The 12,523-nt window shown below is 37.2% G+C and overlaps 1 non-coding gene across 1 annotated transcript; it reads left to right on the forward strand.

Moving 5' to 3' along the window:
- Nucleotides 1–11,962: 11,962 nt before the first annotated feature.
- TRNAA-UGC (transfer RNA alanine (anticodon UGC)) lies at nt 11,963–12,040 on the forward strand. The gene has a single exon. It is a non-coding gene; the product is annotated as a tRNA-Ala (tRNA).
- Nucleotides 12,041–12,523: the final 483 nt, after the last annotated feature.

The raw sequence follows: 12,523 nt of genomic DNA on the forward strand, positions 1-12,523 counted from the left end.
GCATACGTCAAAGACTTCATACATTAAAAGTGACACAATTTGAACCTATGCCATAGGTTCGTGCGTTGAAAAGCGACGTAGTCTAAACTCGAATCTAGGTTTAATAAAAAGTTTCATAACATTTGGAGGTCATCTAGATCATGAACCAAAATTAAATTTCCTTATGTGCATTATGGTCATTTTACACCATTACTTGGTTAGCTAATTAACCTTATCCCATGATTACCAAATTTCATATAAACTCTTAACATGTCATATTATTCTCAGTATTAAAAATTCATAGGCAGTCGAGTTCAGTTAGTGGGTTATATTAATGTTACTTAAATCACAATCAATTTAATCGGTTCAAAGCCTTAATTCACGGCTCTTGGTGTTTTTCTTTCACATTCCTTTAATTCATACTTAGTTTAAGGTTTATACAAAATTCCAAGCAAATTCTAAAAGTAATTCTTAAAAAGAGTCCAAAATGGTTTCTTACCTAATCATGAACGTTCGAGTCCTTTATTCTATAAAGGGGGTGTAGCTCATATGGTAGAGCGCTCGCTTCGCATGCGAGAGGCACGGGGTCCAATTACCTGCACCTCCATTCTTAATTTTTTAAAATTCTAGCCTATCGAACTTGAATCTGGATCCTTTAATTACACCGTTACTTGGTATAGCTAATTAACCTTATCCAATGACCACCAAATTTTTCATATAAACTCGTAACATATCATTACACCGTTACTTGGTATAGCTAATTAACCTTATCCAATGACCACCAAATTTTTCATATAAACTCGTAACATATCATATTATGTTCAGTATTAAAAATTCAGAAGCAGTAGAGTTCATTTAGTGGGTTATTTTAACATTAATTAAATCCTAAGAAATTTGATAGATTCGGAGCCTTAAATCACGGTTCTAGGTGTTTTTCTTTCACATTCCTTTAATTCATACTTAGATTAAGGTTTATACAAAAATCCAAGCAAATTCTATAAGTACTTCTTAAGAAGAGTCCAAAATGGCTTCTTACCTCATCATGAAAGTTCGAGACCTTTATTCTATAATGGGGGTATAGCTCATATGATAGAATGCTCGCTTCGCACATGAGTTTGTTTTTAATGAGAAATAAAACACAAGAATTTAAAACACAACTTTCAATACATTTATTTTATCCATACATAAGTAATTAACAAATGGAATGAGTACAAAGATTCTAGTCTATTACACAATTTTTTTCTTTTTTCTTGTTCTTACAGCCATACATTCTTTACAGCGCGGCATCATGATCTAGACACGCTCATGACCCACTTTAAGAGAAATTAAGTCTTAGATATATTTTTCGCCCCGACTTTTTGGCTTCGTCGGACCTTTGCGAGGTTTGTCTTCGCCAATCGAACATCGGTTGTGCAGAATCCAAGCTCGTTCGATCACACACTCCGCCTGCACGTGCATGTTCAATAGTATGCGACACAACTGACTTACCTCTACACTAGGCCAAGTCATTCGCCTCGACCTTGTCTCTGCTCGGGCAAAGGACTCTCAATGCACCATCGCGTCTCATCTTGTCATTTCGATCTCCATCGACATGGCTAATATGTCTTGATACCGTCTCGAGTCTCAGGGTGTCGTTGGCCATCAAAACTCACTTGGTCATGCTATCGAGAATGGGCCCGCGTGTCGCTCATCTCATCCGGACTTGTCGAACATCCATCCATCCGGGTTCTATCGAGGCATTGGCCCTCCCGTGCCCATGCCTTGTCACTTACCGATACCGTGTCGAATAGCGGGTGTATGTAGCAACCTCCAACACGCGGGCTAGAACGCAACACCGCACACCCGTGCCGCCCGGTACTGTCCTTGAAAAAACCCATTTCAAAGGAAGCTGCACGAGACACTAATCTCGACACGCTCGCCTACACTGTGACACACGTATGTGCCAGAGGGTAGCTCACTTAGGCCATAGGGTACCGGAGTTGTAAGTACTTGAACTCCTTAGTTCTGTTCTTGAATTGTATGTTCTTATCATGATCTATGTTTAAGATTTTGATCCTTGGAGTATGAGGTCTCAACCTTAGTTCTGGTCTAAGGATCTTGGTACTGTTATTTTATGTTCTTATCTTCAGAACTTGAATCTTGATTCTTTTTCTAGTCCTTGATTGTTGTCTTATTCTCGAAGACACTCCCCCTAGTATTTATGGTACTAGTCATGAACGTGACATCCTGAGTCCAAGGCTTCTACGTTCCAAGCGACACAATGTTAACCTACGTCCAAGACTTCATACATTTCAAGTGACACAGTCTGAACCTATGCAATGGTTTCATGCGTTCCAAACGACATAGTCTAAACTCACATCAAGGTTTAATACAAAGTTTCATAGAACTTGGAGGTCATCTAGATCATGAACCATAGGTAAATTTCCTTATGTGCATTATGGTCATTTTACACTGTTAATTGGTTTAGCGAATTAATCTTATCCAATGACCATCAAATTTCATATAAACTTCTAACATGTTGTATTATGCTCGTATTAAACATTTATAGGCAGTAGAGTTCATTTAGTGGGTTATTTTAACATTACTTAAATCCTAAGAAATTTGATCGGTTGGGAGCCTTAAATCACGATTCTAGGTATTTTTCTTTCACATTCCTTTAATTCATACTTGGTTTAAGGTTTATACAAAGATCCAAGAAAATTCTAAAAGTACTTCTTAAAAGAGCCCAAAATGGCTTCTTACCTCATCATGAACGTTTGAGACATTTATTTTATGAAGGGGGTGTAGCTCATATGGTAGAGCGCTCGCTTCGCGTGCCTGCACGGGGTTCAATTCCCTGCACCTCCATTGTATTTTTGTTTTAAGATTCTAGCCTATCACACTTGACAATTTGGATCTTGATTCTTTTTCTACTTCTAGATTGTTTTCATGTTCTAAAGACACTCCCTGTAGTATTTATGGTATAATCATGAACTTGACATCCTGTGTCCAAGACTTTATACATTCGAAGCAACACAATATTAACTTATGTCCAAGGCTTCATACATTTCAAGTGACACAATCTAAACCTATGTAATGGTTTCATGCGTTCCAAACGACGTAGTCTAAACTCGCATCTAGGTTTAATATAAAGTTTCATAGAATTTGGAGGTCATCTATATCATGAACAATAGGTAAATTTCCTTATGTGCATTATGGTCATTTTACACCGTTAATTGGATTAACTAATTAACCTTATCCAAGGACAACCAAATTTCATATAAACTCCAAACATATCATATTATGCTATGTATTAAAAATTCATTGGCAACAGAGTTCATTTAGTGAGTTATTTTAATGTTACTTAAATACTGGGAAATTTGATTGGTTCGGTGCATTAACTCACGGTTCTTGGTGTTTTTCTTTCACATCTCTTTAATTCATACTTGGTTTAAGGTTTATACAGAAATCCAAACAAATTCTAAAAGTACATCTTAAGAAGAGTCCAAAATGTCTTCTTACCTCATCATGAACATTTGGGGTCTTTATTCTATAAAAGGGGTACAGCTCATATGGTAGAGCGCTCGCTTCGCCATAGCATTTGGAGGTTTAGTTTAGCTAATTAACCTTATCAATGACTACAATTCGACAGAGGCTGGACTCGAATATAGATTTAATTACAAAGTTTCATAGCATTTGGAGGTCATCTAGATCATGAACTAAAGTTAAATTTACTCATGTGATACACCGTTACTTGGTTTAGCCAATTAATCTTATCTAATGACTACCAAATATCATATAAACTCTTAGCATGTCATATTACGCTCAGTATTAAAAATTCATAGGCAGAGGAGCGGAGAGTTCAGTTAGTGGGTTATTTTAATGTTACTTAAATCATGAGCAATTTAATCGCTTGGTGTTTTTCTTTCACATTCCTTTAATTCATACTTGGTTTAAGTTTAATACAAAGATCCAAGCACATTCTAAAAGTACTTCTTAAGAAGAGTCCAAAATGGCTTCTTACCTCGTCATGAACGTTTGGGACCTTTATTTTACAAAGGGGGTGTAGCTCATATGGTAGAACGATCGCTTTGCATGCGAGAGGCACGAGGTTTAATTCCCTGCACCTCCATTGTATTTGTTTTAAGATTCTAGCCTATCTAAGGGTCTTGGTACTATTGTTCTGGGTTCTTATCTTCAAAGCGACACAGTCTAAACCACCTATGCCATGGGTCTTGGTACTATTGTTCTGGGTTCTTATCTTCAAAGCGACATAGTCTAAACCTATGCCATGGTTGTAGTTTGAAATTGAATCTACTTTTAATAAAGTTTCATAGCAATGGGTGGTTATCTAGATTATGAACCAAATGTAAATTTCCTTATGTGCATTATGGTCATTAATTTCCTTATGTGCATTATGGTCATTTACATTTTACACCATTTTACACCGTTACTTGGTTTAGCTAATTAACCTTGTCCAATGACTACCAAATTTCATATAAACTCTTAATATGTCATATTATGTTCAGTATTAAAAATTTATAGGCAACCGAGTTCATTTAGTGGATTATTTTAATGTTACTTAAATCACGAGCAATTTGATCGATTCGGAGCCTTGACTCACGGTTCTTTGTGTTTTTCTTTCACATTTCTTTAATTCATACTTCTGAGGTTTATACAAAGATCCAAGAAAATTCTAAAAGTACTTGAAGAGTCCAAAATGGCTTCTTACCTCATCATGAACGTTTGGGACCTTTATTTTATAAAGGGGGTGTAGCTCATATGGTAGAGCGCTCGCTTCGCATGTGAGAGGCACATGGTTCAATTCCCTTATGTGCATTATAGAATTTGGAGGTCATCTATATTATGAGCCATAGCTAAATTTCCTTATGTGCATTATGGTCATTTTACACCGTTAATTGGATTAACTAATTAACCTTATCCAAGGACGAAACATATCATATATGCTCGCAGAGGTCATTTATTGAGTTATTTTAATGATCGTTCGGAGCATTAACTCACGGTTCTTGGTGTTTTTCTTTCACATTCCTTTAATTCATACTTCGTTTAAGGTTTATACATAGATCCAAGCATCCAAAATGTCTTCTTACCTCATCATTAACATTCGGGGCCTTAATTCTATAAAGGGGGTGTAGCTCATATTGTAGAGCGCTCGCTTCGCATGCGAGAGGCACGGGTTCAATTTCCTGCACCTCTATTGTATTTATTTGTTTCAAGATTCTAACCTATCACACTATTTCTTTTTCTTGTTTAAGTACTTGGACTCTTTAGTTCTGTTCTTGACTTGTGAGTTCATCTTGTGTCCAAGACTTCATACGTATTCGTTCATGCGTTCAAAGCTAATAGTCTGGACTCAAATATAGATTTAATTAAAAAGTTTCATAGCATTTGGGGGTCATCTACCTCTTGAACCAAAGTTAAATTTACTCATGTGCATTGTGGTCATTCTGCACCGTTAATTGGTTTAGCTAATTAACCTTATCCAATGGCCACCAAATTTCATATAACCTCCTAACATATCACATTATGCTCAGGATTAAAAATTCATAGGCAGCAGAGTTCATTTAGTGGGTTATTTTAATGTTACTTAAATCCTGAGAAATTTGATTGGTTTGGAGCCTTCACTCACGATTCTTGGTGTTTTTCTTTCACATTCCTTTAATTCATACTTGATTTAAGTTTAATACAAAGATCCAAGCACATTCTAAAAGTACTTCTTAAGAAGAGTCCAAAATGTCTTCTTACCTCATCATGAACGTTCGGGACTTTTATTTTATAAAGGGGGTGTAGCTCATATGGTAGAGCGCTTGCTTTGCATGTGAGAGGCACGGGGTTCAATTCCCTGCACCTCCATTGTATTTGTTTTAAGATTAAAATTGAATGAGTACAAAGATTTTAGCCTATCACACTATTTCTTTTTTGTTCTTGTTGTAAGTATTTGGACTCGTTAAGTCTGTTTTTCACTTGTGATTTCTTGTCATGATCTATCTTTAGGACTCTTATCCTTGGATTATGAGGTCTCAACCTTAGTTCTGGTGTACGGGTCTTGGTACTATTATTATGGGTTCTTATCTTCAGAACTTGGATCTTGTTCCTTGTTCTAGTCCTTGATCGTTGTCTTGTTCTCCAAGACACTCTTAGTATTTATGGTACTAGTCATGAACCTGACATTCTATGTTCAAGGCTTCGTATGTTCCAAGTGACACAGTCCGAAACTACATCAAAGGGTTCGAACATTTTAATTGACACAATTTAAACCTATGTCATAGCTTAGTGCGTCACAAATGATTTAGTATGAACTCGCATCTAGGTTTAATACAAGGTTACATAGCATTTAGAAGTCATCTATGTTAGGATCGCACAACAACGCACACGCTTGATCTAGATGAACACAAAGAATGGGATGGTGAAAATTGCAAGGAGAACTCTGGCTAAAAGAATTTTTTTTTTAATTTTTTATTGATGACTTCAGGTATGTGCAACAAGAGAGAGTACAGAGAATAGAAAGTACATTTTCAAAGCTCTACCGGACGAGATATATATATGGTTTAGTTTAATATATATATTTAGCCATCTATTATATATAGCTATTTACCATATATAGCTTTACCGGATATAGCTTTACCATATATAGCTTCACTATATATAACTTTACCAAATTTAGCTTTACCAGATATAACCGTTGACCAAGCTATAAATAAGGAGCAGGCTCTATAACCTAACAATTCTCCCACTTTGAGACTGATCCAGTCAACCAAGAATTTCACTCTCAAACGATCACTGCACCATACCAATTAAGGCTTTGCATAACCTTAGTTTTCCAACATCAACACATTTTGTCAACATGTCTGCTGGATTCTTTGTGCCCTCTATCTTCTCCAAACACATATCGTCTTCTTCCACTAACCTGCGAGTGAAGTGGTATCGTCTTCTAATGTGTTTTGTCCTTGAATGATAGACTGGGTTTTTCACCAACTGTATGGCTCTCTGACTATCTGTATAAAGGATCTTCTTGCACTGCTTCCTACCTAATTCTTCTAGATAGTCTGTCATCCATATCATCTCCTTTCAAGCTTCAACTATTGCTACGTACTCTACTTTAGTAGATGAAAGAGCAACGCATTTTTGAAGCTTGGACATCCAACTCACTGCTGTTCCATCTATAGTGTAGATATATCCAGATATGCTCTTGCTAGAGTCTACATCTCCACTCAGATCAGCATCCACAAAACCTTGCAAAACTACTTTGCCATTGCCATAACAAAGTGAAGTATTGGATGTACCTCTCAGATATCTCAGAAGCCACTTCACAGCTTCCCAATGTTCTTTCCCTGGATTTGCCATGTACTTGCTAACAACTCCCACTACATGTGTTATGTCAGGTCTAGTGCAGACCATAGCATACATCAAACTCCCAATTGCAGAAGCGTACGGAACTGATGCCATGTGCTCACGTTCCTCAACTTTCTTGGGAGATTGCCCCTTTGACAGTTTAATATGATTTGCCAAGGGGGTAGTCCTGGGTTTAGCATCATTCATCTTGAATTTGGACAACACCTTCTCAATGTACTGCTCTTGGGATAGATTTAATGTGCCAGCAGATCTATCTCGAGAAATCCTCACCCCAAGAATTTTCTTTGCTGCACCCAAATCTCTCATCTCAAATACTGAAGACAAGCTTGCCTTCAAGTGGTTTATCTCCCTCATACTTGATCCAACAATTAGTATATCATCCACATACAGGAGTAGAAACACATAAGAATCAGTGTATTCTTTGAGGTAGCAACACTGATTCTTTTCACTCCTGTGGAAACCACTCTTGCACATGAAGGAGTCAAACTTCTTGTACCATTGTCTCGGAGTCAAACTTCTTGTACCATTGTCTCGGTGCTTGTTTTAGTCCATACAAGCTCTGATAGAGCTTACACACCATGTGCTCCTTGCCTGGAGTTGCAAACCCTTCTGGTTTTTGCATATAGATCTCCTTATCTAGATCTCCATGTAAAAACGCCGTTTTTACATCCATTTGCTCAAGGTGCAAATTCTCCGATGCAACAATACTCAGCAGAATTCGGATAGTAGTTAATTTCACAACTGAAGAAAAGATCTCAGCATAATCAATGCCTTTTCTTTGTGAATATCCTTTAACTACTAACTGAGCCTTAAACCTCCTTCTGCCATCTGGTTCAACCTTGTTTTTGAACACCCATTTGTTCAACAGAGCTCTCTTTCCTGTAGGCAACTCAGTCAGCACCCACGTATTATTTCTTTCAAGTGAGCTCATCTCATCATCCATGGCTTCCTCCCACTTGGTTGAATCTTCCACTTGTAGGGCCTCATCAAAGAACTCTGGTTCTCCTTCGTCAGTCAGCAACAGATAATGTAATGAGGTTGAATATCTATCTGGTGCTTTGATAGTTCTGGATGATCTCCTCAACACCTGCTCAGGTGCAACTTGCTCCACGTCTTGTTCTTCAGCAATAGGATTAGAAGTTTCTTGAGCTTCTGTTGTACCATCACTGCGTGAATTTTCTTGCCACTCAAGTTCAACTCCCACTTGCTTCGTAGTCTCAGAGTTTATCTTCTCTCTGTCCTTGTACATGACATTTTCATCAAAGGTCACATCACAGTGTCTTAGAATTTTCATATTTTTCTCATCCCAAAACCTGTACCCGAACATGTGAGAGCCATAGCCTATGAAGTAGCATTTCACAGCCTTAACATCAAGCTTATCTCTCTTCTCTGGATCAACATGAACATACGCAGTACAACCAAAGGTTCTCAAGTGAGAGTACTTGAGTTCTTTTCCTGTCCATACTTCTTCGGGCAATTTGAACTTCAAGGGTACTGACGGCCCTCTATTAATCAAATATGCTGCTGTGTTCACAGCATCAGCCCAGAATGTCTTTGGCAGTCCAGAATGAATCCTCATGCTTCTTGCTCGCTCATTCAATGTTTTGTTCATTCTTTCTGCAATACCATTTTGTCTTGCCTTACCGGGAATTGTTCTTATTAATCTAATTCTCTCAGCTGCACAAAATGTTATAAACTCTGATTTGTTGTACTCTCCTTCATTGTCAGACCTCAGGCATTTGATCTTCAAGCCGGTCTGATTTTCAACTTCAGCTTTTCACTTCTTGAAGGTGGTAAACACATCTGACTTGTGTTTCAGAAAGTAAACCCATACCTTCCTGCTGAAGTCATCGATGAAGGTGACGTAGTACCTTGATCCACCAAGTGATGAAACTGGAGATGGTCCCCAGACGTCTGTATGGACCATTTCCAACCGCACTTTCTTCGGTTCTCTGGCAGCCTTTGTGAAACTAACTCGTTTCTGTTTGCCCATAACACAGCTCTCACAAAGACCCATATCAACAGATTTTAAGCCTTCTAAAGCTCCTTTCGTAGTCAGCATCTTCATTCCTTTGACGCTCATATGTCCAAGTCTATTGTGTCATAGACTTGAATTGGAAGCACTCTAAGCAGCAGCAGTCATGTTTATACACTCTGCAGTAGTGTATAAGGTTCCGGATTTTGTGCCACGTGCAACAACCATGGCGTCCTTCACAATCTTCCTGGAACTCTTTCCAAACTCTGCTGCATAGCCTGTGCTATCCAACTGACCAATAGAGATCAGGTTCTTCTTGAGACCAGGAATGTATCTGACATCTTGTAATGTCCACTGATTTCCTGCTGGAGTTTGTATGGAGACATCTCTCTTTCCTTCAATCTCCAAGGTTTTGTTGTCGGCAAGATACACCTTCCCGAAATTTCCTGATTTGAAATTTCGAAACAATTTCTTACTTGGAGACGAATGGAACGATGCACCTGAATCCAAAATTCAGGATTCAGCTGGGCTGTCCACACTAAGGATTAAAACGTCCTCAGCATCTTCTGTTGTATATATAGAATCATCATCATCTTCAGATTTATGATTCTGCTTCTTCTTCAGTTTTGTACAATCTGTCCGAAAGTGTTCTTTTCCCCCACAGCTCCAACACGTTACGTTGGGTTTGTTTGGAGATTTTCCCAGGTTCTTTGATTTTGAATGCCCATGTTTGTTTGAGCTCTTTGATTTGCTTCTTCCCCTTCGATCAATACTGAGAGCATTGCCTGATGAATCTCCAGTTTTCCATTTGCGAATACTTTCGTTGAGAACTACATCTTGAATTTCATCAAATTTCAGTTTATCAGATCCTCGAGAACTGCTGATTGCGGCAACAACAGTATCCCATGACTCGGGTAAGGATGACATCAAAATCAACGCTTTAATTTCATCTTCGAAATTAATTTCCACCGAACCCAGTTGACTTATGATCATATTGAATTCATTTATATGATCAGCAACACGTCCACCTTCTGACATCTGTAGATTGAACAATCTACGCATCAATTACACCTTGTTCCTAGCCGACGGTTTTTCATTCATATTTGACAGCGCCTTCATCAGATCTGACGTTGTCTTCTCCTTGATGATGTTAAACGTCACGTTTCTGGATAGCGTCAACCGGATCATCCCTAAGGCTTGTCAATCCTTGAGCTTCCACTGTTCCGTGGTCATGGTATCCGACTTCACCCCCAATAGAGATTTGTGAAGATCTTTCTGGTACAGATAATCTTCAATCTGCATCTTCCAGAAACCGAAATCGGATCCATCGAACTTCTCAATTCCAATCTTTGAACTTTCCATCTTCACAGATCGTGGTGAATTTCGCCTAGCTCTGATACCAGTTGTTAGGATCGCACAACAGTGCACACGCTCGATCTAGATGAACACAAAGAATGGGATAGTGAAAATTGCAAGGAGAACTTTGGCTAAAAGGATTTTATTTATTTATTTTTTTTATTGATGACTCCAGGTATGTACAACAAGAGAGTACAGAGAATAGAAAGTACATTTTCAAAGCTCTACTCGACGAGATATATATATGGTTTAGTTTACTATATATAGCTTTACCAGATTTAGTCATTTACTATATATAGCTATTTACCATATATAGCTTTACCGGATATAGCTTTACCATATATAGCTTTACTATATATAACTTTACCAAATATAGCTTTACCGGATATAACCGTTGACCAAGCTATAAATAAGGAGCAGGCTCCATAACCTAACAATCTAGATCATGAACCAAAGGTAAATTTCCTTATGTGCATTATGGTCATTTTACACCGTTACTTGGTTTAGCTAATTAACTTTATCCAAGACCACAAAATTTCATATAAATTCCTAACATGTCATATTATGCTCAGTATTAAAAATTCATAGTCAGCGGAGTTCATTTACTGATTTATTTTAACATTACTTAAATCTCGAACAATTTGATCGGTTCAGAGACTTAACTCATTGATCTTGATGTTTTTCTTTCACATACCTTTAATTCATCTTGGTTTAAACTTTATACAAAGATCCAAGCAATTTCTACAAGTACTTCTTAAGATGAGTCCAAATTGACTACTTACTTCGTCATAGACGTTCGGGACCTTTATTCTAATGAAGAGGGTATTGCTCATATGGTAGAGCGATCGCTTCGCATGCGAGAGACACATGGTTCAATTCCCTAGGTTTAATACAAAGTTTCATAGCATTTGGAGGTCATTTAGATAATGAACCAAAGGTAAATTTCCTTTAGTGCATTATGGTCATTTTACGCCGTTACTTGGTTTAGCTAATTAACCTTATCCAATGACCATAAAATTTCATATAAACTCTTAACATATCATATTATGCTCAATATTAAAAATAAATAGGCAGCGAAATTCATTTAGTGGAGTATTTTAACGTTACTTAAATCAGAAGCAATTTGATCATTTTGGAGCTTTAACTCACCGTTCATGGTGTTTTTCTTTCATATTCGTTTAATTCATACTTTTTTTAAGGTTTATACAAAGATAGATGTAATTCTACAAGTATTTATTATGAAGAGCCCAAAATGGCTACTTACTTCCTCATGGACGTTCGAGACCTTTATTTTATAAAGGGGGTGTAGCTCATATGGTAGAGCGCTCGCTTTGCATGCGAGAGGCACAGGGTTCAATTCAATTCCCTGCACCTCCATAATAATAAATTTATTTTATACATACATAAGTAATTATCATTTTTTTTAAAAACAAAAGGGCAAGTACTTAGCCACACTCTCAATTTTCTTGTTCGTTCTTGTTCTAAGTACTTACACCCTTTAGTTCATTTTTTTTTTTAAACAAAAGGGCAAGTACTTAGCCACACTCTCTCTTTTCTTGTTCGTTCTTGTTGTAAGTACTTACACCCTTTAGTTCTGTTCTTGATAAATTTTTCATGAGAAATAAAACATAGTTTGAACCTTACGATAAATTTATTTACGGTAAATTTCCTTAGGGGCAATGTAGTCATTTTACATCGTTGCTTGGTTTAGCTAATTAACCTAATCCAATACCCACCAAATTTCATATATAATCTTAACATGCCAAATTTTATGATATGATTGACATGTAAAACGATGAGCTAGCATGAAATACAACCTCGACATATGCATGAAAGATATGATAAACGATATGAAAAATA

This window comes from Cucurbita pepo, chromosome 6, assembly GCF_057944985.1.
Source record: "Cucurbita pepo subsp. pepo isolate OVF chromosome 6, ASM5794498v1, whole genome shotgun sequence".
NCBI classification, from domain to species: Eukaryota; Viridiplantae; Streptophyta; class Magnoliopsida; order Cucurbitales; family Cucurbitaceae; genus Cucurbita; species Cucurbita pepo.